The 12,851-nt window shown below is 45.9% G+C and overlaps 1 long non-coding RNA gene across 1 annotated transcript; it reads right to left on the bottom strand.

Moving 5' to 3' along the window:
• Positions 1–2,542: 2,542 nt before the first annotated feature.
• On the bottom strand, positions 2,543–11,585 carry LOC135177910 (uncharacterized). The gene is made up of 3 exons (XR_010303239.1): positions 11,521–11,585; positions 6,802–6,903; positions 2,543–2,648 (listed from the first exon to the last, which is right to left on the bottom strand). It is a non-coding gene; the product is annotated as an uncharacterized LOC135177910 (long non-coding RNA).
• Positions 11,586–12,851: the final 1,266 nt, after the last annotated feature.

The raw sequence follows: 12,851 nt of genomic DNA, 5'->3' as shown, positions 1-12,851 counted from the left end.
TGCATTTGGCACTGTTGGTGCCTTAATTCTGTGCCCAAGAATCCAAACCCCCCATACCCAGGACTCCTCCAGACTGGGACACAAACCATAATGAGTTCAGAAATTCATCTTAAATAACAACCCATAAGTTGCACTTTTAAGATTCCAAGTTCTTCAAATAAGAAGAATTAAACTGAAATGGTTATAAGGACGGTGTCTCCCCCAGGATTTATGCCAATCAGCTCTGTCTCATCAGCTAGTTAGCTTGAAGACATTTTTTGTAGTGTATTGACATGTCTATTTCTACCTCTCTTGATGAAGAAGGATCAAGAATATGTAAAAGTTTCTCACTGATGTTATTCAGAGCTTAGTATGTTACTAAGAAGTTATTTTGCTCTCCACAGTACTTGTTCATGAAGGCAATAGGTATGTTTATTCCTCCCTTGGTGGAAAACATGTGTCGTGTCTTGTAAAGGGCTAATTTTAGGCTTGTAATGGCAGAGCCTGAGGGTGGGTTTTTAAATGTAAAACCATATGCTTTGAGTGTAAAGCTGTTCAGTTTGTCAGTGACTTCACATAAAGCAATAATATCTTTAAATATTCAAGGGACAGCACCTCCTCTTACTTGTTCCCCAAGTGTCAGTACTGCTTCCAGTTTACCTCAACAGCACCGGTGACCTGGGTGATGACTCAGAGTGTACCCCCAGCCAATTTGCTGATGACACCAAGCTGGGAGAAGTGTCTGACCTCCCATCAGGCTGTGCTGCCATTCAGTGAGACCTAGACAGGCTGGAGAGTTGGGCAGAGGGGGAACCTCATTAATTTCAACAGGTGCAAGTGTAGAGTCCTTCCCATGGGGAGGAATGCACCAATACAGGTGAGAGGCTGACCTGCTGGAAAGCAACTCCTGTGATCTTCCCAGCGGTTGATCAGAACAGAACCAGCAAAAGAATAAGGGGACACAGTCTCAATCATAGAATCATAGAATCATAGATTCAACCAGGTTGGAAGAGACCTCCAAGATCAGCCAATCCAACCTAGCACCCAGCCCTATCCAGTCAACCAGACCATGGCACTAAGTGCCTCATCCAGTCTTTTCTTGAAGACCCCCAGGGACGGTGCCTCCACCACCTCCTTGGGCAGCCCATTCCAATGGGAAATCACTCTCTCTGTGAAGAACTTCTTCCTAACATCCAGCCTATACCTACCCTGGCACAACTTGAGACTGTGTCCCCTTGTTCTATTGCTGGTTGCCTGGCAGAAGAGGCCACCCCCCCACCTGGCTACAATGTAGTTGTAGACAATAATAAGATCACCCCTGAGCTTCTTCTTCTCCAGGCTGCACACCCCCAGCTCCCTCAGCCTCTCCTCATAGGGTTTGTGTTCCAGGCCCTTCACCAGCTTTGTTGCCCTTCTCTAGACATGTTCCAGCACCTCAACATCTCTCTTGAATGGAGGGGCCCAGAACTGGACACAGCACTCAAGGTGGTGCCTGACCAGTGCTGAGTACGGGGGAAGAATAACCTCCCTTGCCCTACTGGCCACACTGTTCCTGATGCAGGCCATGATGCCATTGGCTCTCTTGGCCACCTGGGCACACTGCTGGTTCATCTTCAGCTACTATCTATCAGTACCCCCAGGTCCCTTTCCTCCTGGCTGCTCCCCAGCCACTCAGTCCCCAGCCTGTAGAGCTGCTTGGGGTTGTTGTAGCCAAAGTGCAGAATCCTGCACTTGGCCTTGTTAAACCTCATCCCATTGGCCTCTGCCCAAGTTGTGTCATGGGAGGTATAGGATGGAGGTTAAGAGGAAGTTCTTGCCAGGGAGAGCGATTGGCATTGGAATGGGCTGCCCAGGGAGGTGGTGGAGTTGCTATCCCTGGAGGTGTTGAAGCAAAGCCTGGCTGAGGCACTTAGTGCCATGCTCTGGTTGATTGGCTAGGGCTGGGTGCTAGGTTGGCCAGGATGATCTTGGAGGTCTCTTCCAACCTGCTTGATTCTATGATTCTATGATAGACCTTAAAAAGTAACTTGGACACCATCCTCTCCACCCTCCAACAATCCTTTCTTAACTCATCTTTCCCTTTAATGAAGTTTGCTTTATTCCCTTCTGCTCTAGAGGGTCTGGATGTTCTTTAAACTGCTGCTGATGTGCATGTTAAAACTAGTTTTATTAATTTGAAAAATCTTTATGCAAGGCTTTAAAAAACAAACAGAGCTGCCCTCTGGGAGAACACACAGCCAGCTTGGGGCTCAAACAGACTGCTTCATAATGCCCAAAGTTGACACGAGGCTGAATTTCTTACGGAGCCAAGATGCACCGCGTGATAATGTCATACCTGCAGCCATCATTTTAGTGATAATTCATTGTTCCTGGAGAAGGGGAAAAGGAGGTCAGACCTGTCTGTTGGTTCAGTGAGCACGTGCTGTTACTCATCCTCTTGCTCAGTTTTTGCAGAGATGATGAAGAGGAAAAATAAAGCATAATACATGCTCAAGGTTGCCAGCAGCAACTAATGCTTCCAAATTGGTATTCATGTTTTATTACATCTTAAATTTCAGCACCTTAAAAACAATAAAGGAAATTGCATTTTCACAAAGAATCTTCCTTCAGGGAACGTACTCCAAGTTTACTGTCTTCTTCCTGAAGTCTTTGCCCAGGGACTGTGAACTCTGTGTTTCAAAAGAGAATGTCTGTATGACCACATGATTTACATGTATAGAATTCCATATTGCTGGAAGCTTACAAATTCAATCCCCCTAATGCATATACATTGAGTCTTAGTAAGTCTTTTAGAAGAACCATAAAATCATAGAATCCCAGAATCTTTTTGCTTGGAAGAGGCCTTTAAGATCATTAAGCCCAAGCATTAACCTAGGTCACACCTAACTGTTGTGGTAGGCTTGAGGGGCCAGAAATAGGTTTATGCATGCACTGGCTCACCCAGACATGTTTTTCTCTTGTGGTAAAGTACACAGGCTTAGCTTGTGCCTGCCTTGTGCAATGCCTATGCTTTTCCCAAATTTGGGTAAAGCAAGCCTATGGTTTTGCCTACTATGGTCAGGCTTGGCCAACTGCCATTCTGAGTGGCTATTCTGTGTCCAAAAGGGAATGAATCTCAGCCCACATTGATAAAATAGATGCACAGGTAAACTCAGTGTGCTCTGCCGTGCTCTGCTCTTCTATTTGTGCCTGCTGTTGCCTGCTGCCATTGCTTGCTGCCTTACTGCTTGACTGGAAACTCCACTGTGACAAGCTTACCAGGAACAGACTCTAAATGCCTGCATGTGATCAGTCTGCATAGCCAGTTTGACATCGTGCTGAGTTTGCACATCACAAGACATCCAACCTGCACCTGAAAGTCTCCTGCTATGATGAGAAGTCCTGGAGATACACATATCCTCCAGAGGAGCCAGGAGACAAGGTCAGAGATTGTCTGCCTCCTTTCCCCACAAGCCAGGGAGGAATCAAGTCTCAGTGTCTGACAAGACAGAGTTCCCAGAAAGCATTTGGGTGCTGTTTGGGACTGTGGCTAACCACACGAGTCAGGTAATAATAATTTTGTGAGTAAATACTTCAAAGCCTCTTTGCAATTCTCCATTGCCTTCTGCCATAAGCAGAAAGAGCTGCTTGAGTCCATTTAGTGGGCAAGTGGTGTATTAACTGCAAGTGGCATTTGAAGTTCTAGTTTATCATAGAATCATAGAGTCAACCAGGTTGGAAGAGACCTCCAGGATCATCCAGGCCAACCTAGCACCCAGCCCTAGCTAATCAACTAGACCATGGCACTAAGTGGCCCAGACAGGCCTTCCTTCAACACCGCCAGGGATGGTGACTCCACCACCTCCCTGGGCAGCCCATTCCAATGCCAATCACTCTCTCTGCCAACAACTTCCTCCTAACATCCAGCTTAGACCTCCCTCAGCACATTTACCTAAAGGAGGCTGTAGCCAGATGAGGCTTGGTCTCTTCTGCCAGGCAACCAGCAACAGAGCAAGGGGACACAGTCTCAAGTTATGCCAGGGGAGGTCTAGGCTGGATGTTAGGAGGAAGTTGTTGGCAGAGAGAGTGATTGGCATTGGAATGGGCTGCCCAGGGAGGTGGTGGAGTCGCCGTGCCTGGAGGTGTTGAAGAAAAGCCTGGCTGAGGCACTTAGTGCCATGGTCTAGTGAATTGGCTAGGGCTGGGTACTAGGTAGGACTGGATGATATTGGAGGCCTCTTCCAACCTGCTTGATTCTGGGATCCTATGATTATCATTATGCTAGCACTCTGAAAAAGGTCTCTCTCAATCTCCTGTAGCCCCCTTCAAACATTGGAAGGGATTTGCCATTTTTTTTGAGACATAATCAAGTATTTCCTATGGAGCAATAGCCAAGGGAGGCAAAAAAGGCATTTGTCCACCATTGTTATTAAACAGCCACACAAGTATTTTTAATGGAAAAGTGTCAGTAGCAATGAATGGTTCCAATATGGTTTCTATCAAATGAAAATATTATTAGGCACACACTTAAACTCTAATTTGTTCATACTCCATGTGCAGCTGTCACACTGGTATAAAGAATATTAGACAGAGCAGAGAAGAATTGGAAATCAGTGATTGTAGAAACAAAGAAAAAGAAGCAGTATCTTTGAAGTTCAGAATCTCTTCTCAATCAAGGGAATTAATGTGATTTCCATATGGTTCTGGAAAGTTATTAATGAAAAACACCTAGATGCAAAAAACTTTCATATATTATCACAAGGGTGATCATTAAGGGTTGGAAGGGAGTCAAGTTGATCACCAGGTCCAATCTCCCTGCCAGAGCAGGACCACACAATCTAGCACAGATCACACAGGAACACATCCAGACAGGCCTTGAAAGGCTCCAGAGAAGAAGACTCCACAACCTCTCTGGGGAGCCTGTGCCAGTGCTCTGGGACCCTTACAGGAAAGAAGTTCCCCCTTGTGTTGAGGTGGAACCTCCTGTGCTGCAACTTACACCTATTGCTCCTTGTCCTATCCCAGGCAGCAGTGAGCAGAGCCTGTCCCCCACTCCTGACCAGCCCTCAGATGTTTATTAATAGTTTCATTTTGTAACATCTCCTGAAGTTTCACATGGGAGGTAGAGAACTATTTCAGTTAGTTACAAGAGGTGCAATATGCTTCTTGAAACAAATAAGCAGATAAGTGGATTTGCTGAACAAGCCTTGTCTGCTTTATTCATCAGAACTGGAGTCATCCAGGCTTGGATCAGGAAAATTCCTGGCCTGCATCAGGAACAGTGTGGTCAGCAGGACAAGGGAGGTTATTCTGTCCCTGAACTCAGCACTGGTCAGGCCATACCTTGAGTGCTGTGTCCAGTTCTGGGCTCCTCAGTTCAAGAGAGATGCTGAGGTGCTGGAAGGTGTCCAGAGAAGGGCAACAAAGCTGGTGAGGGGCCTGGAACACAAACCCTACGGGGAGAGGCTGAGGGAGCTGGAGAAAAGGAGGCTCAGGGCTGACCTCATTGCTGTCTACAACTGCCTGAAGGGAGGTTGTAGCCAGCTGGGGTTGGTCTCTTCTCCCAGACAATCAGCAACAGAAGAAGGGGACACAGTCTCAAGTTGTGCTGGGGGAGATCTAGGCTGGATGTTAGGAGGAAGTTATTGTCAGAGAGAGTGATTGATATTGGAATGGGCTGCCCAGGGAGGTGGTGGAGTCGCCATCCCTGTAGGTGTTGAAGAAAGGCCTGTCTGGGGCACTTAGTGCCATGGTCTAGTTGATTAGCTAGGGCTGGGTGTTAGGTTGGACTGGATGATGTTGGAGGTCTCTTCCAACCTGCTTGATTCTATGATTCTATGATTCAAATCTCAGCTTATCAAAAACATTTGGGGAGGAGCCTCTCCTCCTGGGGTTGGACTTGGTGACTTCTTTGAGTCCCTTCCAACCCCTGACATCCTGTGAGCCTTTGATCCCAAGAACTGACCATTTTAGAGGATAGACCCATCAGGAAGATGTAACATGAAAGGAGCTTCCTTTGCCGCAGTGGTAGAATTCTCGCCTGCCATGCAGGCCTGTTTAGCTTGGAGAAGAGGAGGCTCAGGGGTGATCTTATTACTGTCTACAACTACCTGAAGGGACATTGTAGCCAGGTGGGGGGTGGCCTCTTCTCCCAGGTAACCAGCAATAGAACAAGGGGACACAGTCTCAAGTTGTGCCAGGGTAGGTATAGGCTGGATGTTAGGAAGAAGTTCTTCACAGAGAGAGTGATTTCCCATTGGAATGGGCTGCCCAGGGAGGTGGTGGGGTCACCATCCCTGGGGGTCTTCAAGAAAAGCCTGGCTGAGGCACTTAGTGCCATGGTCTAGTTGATTGGCTAGGGCTGGGTGCTAGGTTGGAGTGGATGATCTTGGAGGTCTCTTCCAACCTGCTTGATGCTATGATTCTATGATTCTATGATCACTCAAACTAGCATCAATTTTCCAGGCTTCTCTATCATCCCATAGTAAGATTTCAGCCTGTGCTTTTCTCTTCCTTGGGTGATCTATTTCCAAAACTGTTCCAGACATTATAACAAAGCAACTTCCTCCCCAGAAGCCTGGAAATCAAGCAGAAGTACCAAAACAAAGGAACAATGAAATCTGAGCAGATAAGCTTCATTTTTTATCTTGTTGCAGTGATTAAATTGGAAACAAATGTAGATGTCAGGCGAAGGAACAGTTCATTATTCTCAGGAAGTGACAGTGGCACTGAATCTACACAGGGAATTTATTTAATTGAGAGGTGCTATCTCCCAGGTCCAGCACCTGCTTGCTAATTACAAGAAAGCCAGCTAACCCCCTGAGCCAATTAAAGATGTGATACCAGTGATGTTGAAAGCTTTGCCAGTGGACTTCCTTTCATTTCATGCCTGTTTTGTCGCAGTCTGCTTCTTAAGAAACTCAGAGAAGGCTCCTGGCAGGAGGCCTGGGTAAGAAGAAAATCAAACTTCTGTTAAGCAGGAAGGCTCCAACTGACTTCAATATGATTAGGATTAGGTCTTGGGATCTCTTAGTCATACAAATCCCCTCTAGCAAATTAGGGAAGGATTTATTAGGTGATATTCAAAATTCAACTGGGTATATTAAAAACTCAGCGGAGTATTAACCTGAGGAAGCTGAGCTAATCTTGGGATTGGTCTTGTCTTGAGCAGGTGGTTTGAGCAGATGATCATCAGAGGTCTCTCTTCAAAATAATAAGGAAAAAATTCAACTCTCTAGAAAAAGAAACCCTCAGTTATTGTAATTTATTCTTATACCTTGAACATGAAGTATTATTTTCCATGTTCTTACAGGGAGAAAGAGATTTGGCCTCTTCTGAATGGAAGCTTCTACCCTAGGTTTTCTCTTATGCCATCCATTTCTTATTTTCTGACTTTCTTCATGTCTTTCACCATGAGAGTGTTGAGACCCTGGAATAGGTTGCCCAGAGTGGCAGTTGAGGCCCATCCCTGCCACTGGAATGGGCTGCCCAGGGAGGTGGTGGAGTCACCATCCCTGGAAGTGTTCAAGAGAAGACTGGATGAGGCATTTGGTGCCATGGTCTAGTTGACTGGCTAGGGCTGGGTGCTAGGTTGGACTGGATGATCTTGGAGGTCTCTTCCAACCTGCTTGATGCTATGATTCTAGGTATTTAAGGCCAGGCTGGATGAGGCTGTGGCCAGCCTGATCTAGGGTAGGGAGTCCCTGGACATGGCAGAGGGGTTGGAACTGGATGATCCTTGTGGTCCCTTCCAACCCTGACTGATTCTATGATTCTTGTATGGAAACTAATTCAAGTTTTATGCTCATGTGTAACAAAGCAGCATGATACAATAATTATTCTGCCCAGCAGGAATATCTCAAGCTATATCAGGCTAATTAAGGCCCCATCAAGTTTGATCTTGAATGTCTCCAGAGATGGGGCCTCCACCACCTTTCTGGGGAACCTGTTCCAGTATTTTATCACCCTTATTTTTTGAAGATCTTTCTCCTAATGTTGCAGAATCGACCAGGTTGGAAGAGACCTCCAAGATCAGCCAGGCCAACCTAGCACCCAGTCCTAGCAAATCAACTAGACCATGTGCCTCAGCCAGGCTTTGCTTCAACACCTCCAGGGATGGTGATTCCACCACCTCCCTGGGTAGCCCATTCCAATGCCAATCACTCTCTCTGCAAACAACTTCCTCCTAACATCCAGCCTAGACCTCCCCCACCACAACTTGAGACTGTGTCCCCTTCTTCTATTTCTGGTTGCCTGGCAGAAGAGACCAACCCCAGCTGGCTACAGCCTCCCTTCAGGTAGTTGTAGACAGCAGACAGTCCAAAGCATTCTAAGAGAAACTCTCTGTCATTGTCATTAGTAACTGAGCAGAACTCTGTCCTACAAATCAATTCTGAGAGAGGTGTCAGGTAATATTTGAAGAGCTTCTGCTGTTTCTCAGGGTCTTATTTCAGATGCAATGCAAAAGTTAAGTATAGATGGTAAGCAGTAGCTAAGTACCCCTTTGAGACATTAGCTTATTAATCTAGCCAAATCTCAATTTCAGCTAGTACAAATTTGCTTCCTGAATTTCTCTCTACAGATTTCTGGAGGTCTCTTCCAACCTGGTTGATTCCATGATTCTAATGCAGCACATGATAAATATGTTCCTGTCTTAAACTACAGTTCTATTTTTGCTGAGATGTTCAAGGGCAGGTGCTTGCCACTCTGGGGATGAAGAAATGGACTCAGATCTTCTTTTACAGGAGCTGCACCAGCTGCTATTTAAGGAGGAGACACTAACATAATCATCCTCATGCATATAACAAGCAGAAAGTCTGCAAAGATTTTGAGACTTCTTTGTGTGAGCTCAAAGGAAAAAGAACCAGCACAGTAGAAGCAACTGCTTGATTAAAGATATGAGAGCTTTAACAAAAATCATTACAGCTACTGCATTTCAAAATGCTAGAATAATCTGAGTTGGAAGAGACCCCCCCCCAAAGGCCATCCAGTCCAGTTGGGTCAGCAGAGACATGCTTCACTGCATCAGGTTGCTCAGGGCCTTGTCAAGCCTGACCTTCAATATATCCAGGGATGGGATCTCAACTACCTCCCTGGGCAACCTGTTACAGTATTCCACCACCCTCATGGTGCAGAACTTGTTCCTAACATCCAATCTAAATCTCTTCTCTAATTTCAAACCATTGCTTCTCATCCACTCACTGCAGGACTTTTGAAACAGTCCCTCTGCAGCCTTCTTGTAGCCCCCTTCAGGTACTGGAAGGCTGCTATTAGGAGTCTCTGGAGCCTTCTTTTCTCCAGGTTGAACAATCCCAGCTTCCTCAGCCTTTTCTCATAGCAGAGGTGCTTCAACCCTGACCATCTTTGAGGGCCTCCTCTGCACCTACTCCTTTGGCAGTGGGGTTGGACCAGGTGATCTCCAGAAATCCCTTCCAATCTCTCTTGTGCTGGGATTCTGCCATACTGTGATCCACTGCTTCTTTAAAATCTAGTCAAGAGAGAATACAGCAGCACCTGAGTCTCCATCCAGGAAATGATGGAGTTATTTGAGCAACTATCTGAAGGGTAGAATCATAGAATCAAGCCCTATGAGGTGAGGCTGAGGGAGCTGGGGGTGTTTAGGCTGGAGAAGAGAAGGCTCAGGGGTGACCTCATTGCTGTCTACAACTACCTGAAGGGAGGTTGTAGCCAGGTGGGGTTGGTCTCTTCTGCCAGGCAACCAGCAACAGAAGAAGAGGACACAGTCTCAAGTTGTCCCAGGGGATGTCTAGGCTGGATGTTAGGAGGAAGTTGTTTGCAGAGAGAGTGATTGGCATTGGAATGGGCTGGCCAGGGAGGTGGTGGAGTCACTGTGCCTGGAGGTGTTGAATAAAAGCCTGGCTGAGGCACTTAGTGCCATGGTCTGGTTGATTGGCTAGGGCTGGGTGATAGTTGGACTGGATGAGCTTGGTTGATTCTATGACTCTGTATTTCTATAACCTAGTTGATTAGGTAGGGCTGGGTGCTAGGTTGGACTGGATGATCTTGGAGGTCTCTTCCAACCTAGATGATTCTATGATTCTATGAAAGGACCTATTAAAACTTTCTCCTTTATGTAACATTTATTTATATATCGACCATATTTGAGGAAATGGCTCAGGTTATGTGAATGTCACATTTTATTAAGTACTGCACTCTGGGTTTATTTCTAATTCCTCTCTGCATCCAATTAGAGAGGGCACATGGCTGAAACTTTGATTTCTTAATTTCATTAAAATTACCTAACCAACATCTGGTCTCTTGAACAAATGAGTATTTCAGTGCTTGATTACAGATTAATGATATAGTCTTCAAAATATCACAGCTTCTGTTAAAATTTGGTCCAATACAAACTGAAAATATTTAGTTACCAAAAAATATGTGTGTATAGCCATATATATATAGATGTGCACACACACACACACATTTTTAGCACTCTTGACTGCATCTTATCAAACATGCTAAGAATACTTAAAAACTTTAGGAGAAAACTGCCCCTGTACTCAGCACTGGTCAGGCCACACATTGAGTGCTGGGACCACTTCTGGGCCTCTCAATTCAAGATGTTGAGATGCTGGAGCATGTCCAGAGAAGGGCAACAAAGCTGGTGAAAGACCTAGAACAAAGACCCTGTGAGGAGAGGCTGAAGGAGCTGGGGGTGTGCAGCCTGCAGAAGAGGAGGCTCAGGGGTGACCTCATTGCTGTCTACAACTGCCTGAAGGAAGGCTGTAGCCAGGTGGGGGTTGGTCACTTCTGCCAGGCAAGCAGCAACAGAAGAAGAGGACACAGTCTCAAGTTGTGCCAGGGAAAGTATAGGCTGGATATTAGGAGGAAGTTAAGGAAACAGAAAGAGTGATTTCCCATTGGAATGGGCTGCCCAAGGAGGTGGATTCGCAGTCCCTGGAGGTGTTGAAGCAAAGCCTGGCTGAGGCACTTAGTGCCATGGTCTAGTTGACTGGCCAGGGCTGGGTGCTAGGTTGGATTGGATGATCTTGGAGGTCTCTTCCAACCTGGCTGATTCTATGATTCTATGAAACCAACCAACCAAAATCTGTATTCTGGATTACAGAATTTCTCAGCTGCTGGCTGTGGGCTGATCTTTCAAGCACAGTATGAAGTGACTGCTAATCAATTGTGCCTCCAGGCAGTAGACACTGAAATATTAAAGCTGGTTTACTCAGGATCTCTCCATTTTTTAATTTAACTTTGACTGGTACTAAATCAATCTGTCTCTAGAAGTATTATTTAAACAACCCAAAGTACTAATGAAGCATCCTTTGTGATCTGGGTTTGTGCAATAAAAATGCATTTAAAATTATGGGAAGGAAACAAAATAATTGATCAACTCTAATCTGCATGACAACACCACTGTGTAATAGCAATTGAGATGTACAAATCCTCTGTGTCCCTCATGTGCCACTACTGGGTTTTCAGGTCTGTCTAGAAGCTCTGAAGACCACAGACATGAAGCTAGAGAACACAAAAAGTAACTCATCTTTCTGTTCAACACATCAAACAAGGCTCTGACTAAAGAGGTTTGCATACCTTGGCCACGAGGATGCTCAGAGGGCTGGAGCAGCTCTGCTATGAGGACGGACTGAAGGAGTTGGGGTTGCTCAGTCTGGAGAAGAGGAGGCTGTGATGTGACCTTCTTGTGGCCTTCCAGGATCTGAAGGGGGCCTACAATAAATCTGGGGAGGCACTTTTTAGGGTATCAGGGAGTGACAAGACTAGGGGGAATGGAGCAAAGCTGGAGGTGGGTAGGTTCAGGCTAGACATGAGGAGGAAGTTGTTGAGCATGAGAGTGGTGAAAGGCTGGAATGGGTTGCCCAGGGAGGTGGTTGAGGCCCCATGGCTGGAGGTGTTTAAGGCCAGGCTGGATGAGGCTGTGGCCAGGCTGCTCTAGGGTAGGGTATCCTAGGACATGGCAGAGGGATTTTAGCTAGCTGCTCCTTGTGGTCCCTCCCAACCCTGGCTAATTCTATGATTCTATAACCTTGTAGATACCATTTTTAGGCACCATGCTAATCTTAGAGATTTGATTCCTGAGGCACATTGCACAGCCTGAGATTCCACCATGTGATATCTCTTTGGAGCTGCAAAGCTCTAAGCTGCAAACTCTTTCCAAACCAGATCTTCTCTGCTCATTTCTACTCAAATCATTGCTTCTATGAAATTAACCAATCAGGGAGTCCACTGTTCCTCACAACTTTTTTTTCCTAACTAATTTTTCCTGTTTTAACCCACTCATATTTCTGCTAAGAGATGTTTCTACCTCACATCAGCCATTTCTCAGATAAGGATCTATATATTAAACAATTCACCTATTCATTTTATCTTGGCCAAGTTAGACTTTCCTAGGTGGTTTTACTAAGGCACATTTTCCACTCTTCTGGGGCTATTTTTGGACTGTTTTTCAACTATATCTTTGAACTGTAAAGGCCAGAGGTAGGTACCCATTGCTGTATCTGAGATCATCACTTCAGTCCTGCTCTTTTCCTCTTTTATGTAGCCTTCCAGGACCAAACTGACCTCCAGTTTTGTGTCTGAATCTTACTCTGAATCAGTTCTGTGTTACATTTACACATCAGTGCTGTGTCCAGTTCTGGGCTCCTCAATTCAAGAGAGATGTTGAGATGCTGGAAGGTCTCCAGAGAAGGGCAACAAAACTGGTGAGAGGCCTTGAACACAGCCCTGTGAGGAGAGGCTGAGGGAGCTGGGGGTGTGCAGCCTGGAGAAGAGGAGGCTCAGGGGTGACCTCATTGCTGTCTACAACTACCTGAAGGGAGGCTGTAGTCAGGTGGGGTTGGTCTCTTCTGCCAGGCAACCAGCAACAGAAGAAGAGGACACAGTCTCAAGTTGTGCCAAGGGAGGTC

The sequence above is a fragment of the Pogoniulus pusillus genome, chromosome 8 (assembly GCF_015220805.1).
Source record: "Pogoniulus pusillus isolate bPogPus1 chromosome 8, bPogPus1.pri, whole genome shotgun sequence".
In the NCBI taxonomy this organism is placed as follows: Eukaryota; Metazoa; Chordata; class Aves; order Piciformes; family Lybiidae; genus Pogoniulus; species Pogoniulus pusillus.
Note: the sequence above shows the minus strand (reverse complement) of the source record. Positions and strands in the feature narration are given on the sequence as shown.